The 1,455-nt window shown below is 46.0% G+C and overlaps 1 pseudogene; it reads right to left on the bottom strand.

Annotated features, from left to right (window-relative positions):
- Positions 1-508: 508 nt before the first annotated feature.
- LOC102840256 lies at positions 509-1,081 on the bottom strand (annotated as a pseudogene).
- Positions 1,082-1,455: the final 374 nt, after the last annotated feature.

The following is a 1,455-nucleotide window of genomic DNA, read 5'->3' as shown; positions in this document are numbered from 1 at the left end:
AGAGGTTGCTAATGAGTCTTCTTCCAGACCTGATGCCTTGTTCTTCTTCATATAATCCAGTTTCTTAGATTACTTGCTCAACATATAGATTAAATCAGTATGGCGAAGGAATTCTGGCACGCACAGTTCCTGATTTTAAACCACTTAGTGTACCTTTGTTCTGTTCAGACAACTGCCTCTTGGTCTATGTTCAGATTCCTCATGAATGACCATTCTTGGCAGTTTTTGTTGTTGTTTTTCCTTATAAGCTTCATTTTATTAAGTGCGGTTGAAATGGAAACACTGGCGCTTAACGAATTGGACCAAGATGTCCTAGAAAGTTTTCTGGCCCACCCTAAGATCTCAAGATAACAGCTGGGTATCACATGACTTTATCTAAAGGAATTGTACAAATGAAAGAACTGAAGCAGAATGTTTTGGTACATTTTGTAGAAAAGGTAAAGGTAAACCAAACATGCATGTGGCTGCCTTGATGACCCAGGAAGTCACACCTGTGGCCATCAGGAAGTCAGGCTAACGCTGAGCTCTCTCCATCTCTGTCTCCCAGGGTATGCTTGTCAAAGAGATACTCCACCAGGCCAGAATCCAGGGCACCCTTCTTGCTCAAATTGATTACATAGTCGCCCAATTCTTTGATGCATTTCACCTGCTCATTCAGAGAATGCATTTCAATGAAGTCACACAAATTGGGATCATTCTTGTCAGTGGCCAGTTTGTGCAGTTCCAGCAGTGACTGATTCACGTTTTTCTCCAAGGGCAGCGCACACTCCAATGCATTCAGCCTGCTCTCCCAGTCATCCTGATCTGGTTTCTTGATATCCTGAAGGAAAATTCGACCACTTCGTTGGTTCTGCAGCTTCATCAGTTTCTCAGCAAGCACCTGCTCCTCATGAGATAGGTGCACAAAATATTTGGCACAATTCTTCAAAGCGACATCATCGTGGTCTAAGTAGTAAGACAAAGACAGGTAGACGTGGGAGGTGTAGAGCTCCAGGTTGATCTGGTGGTTGATGGTGGTCTCTGAGTCCTGGTTGTAGTTCTGGCGCACCTGAGAACAGGACATGGTCGTCATGGCAGCCATGGAGGAGAGGGACTGTGGGGCTTCTGAGGGTGCCGCTGGCTGGAGGTGGTGGAGGGTAATGAGGAGCGGCTGGTTGGGGGAGGTTGGTGAGCGCCAGGTTCCATTCAAGCACTGTTGAAGCAGGAGACCAAGGCAACTCTGTGAAGAATGTATCTCTTTGTAGTTTTAACCATAGCATCTCATGATCCAAACAATCAAAAGTCTTTGCATATGGGGTGGGTGAGGGGATGGAGGGGAAGGTGGAGCACAGAGCAGGGATTAGACACAGGATAGTTTGGGTGCTAGGGAAGGGGCAATATACAAGTAGGGAGAGGGGAATGAAAGAACAAAGCAGATGGGAGAACAATTAGACAGGTCTCAATGGGCTAAGTGAA

The sequence above is a fragment of the Chrysochloris asiatica genome, unplaced genomic scaffold (genome assembly GCF_000296735.1).
Source record: "Chrysochloris asiatica unplaced genomic scaffold, ChrAsi1.0 scaffold00007, whole genome shotgun sequence".
In the NCBI taxonomy this organism is placed as follows: Eukaryota; Metazoa; Chordata; class Mammalia; order Afrosoricida; family Chrysochloridae; genus Chrysochloris; species Chrysochloris asiatica.
Note: the sequence above shows the minus strand (reverse complement) of the source record. Positions and strands in the feature narration are given on the sequence as shown.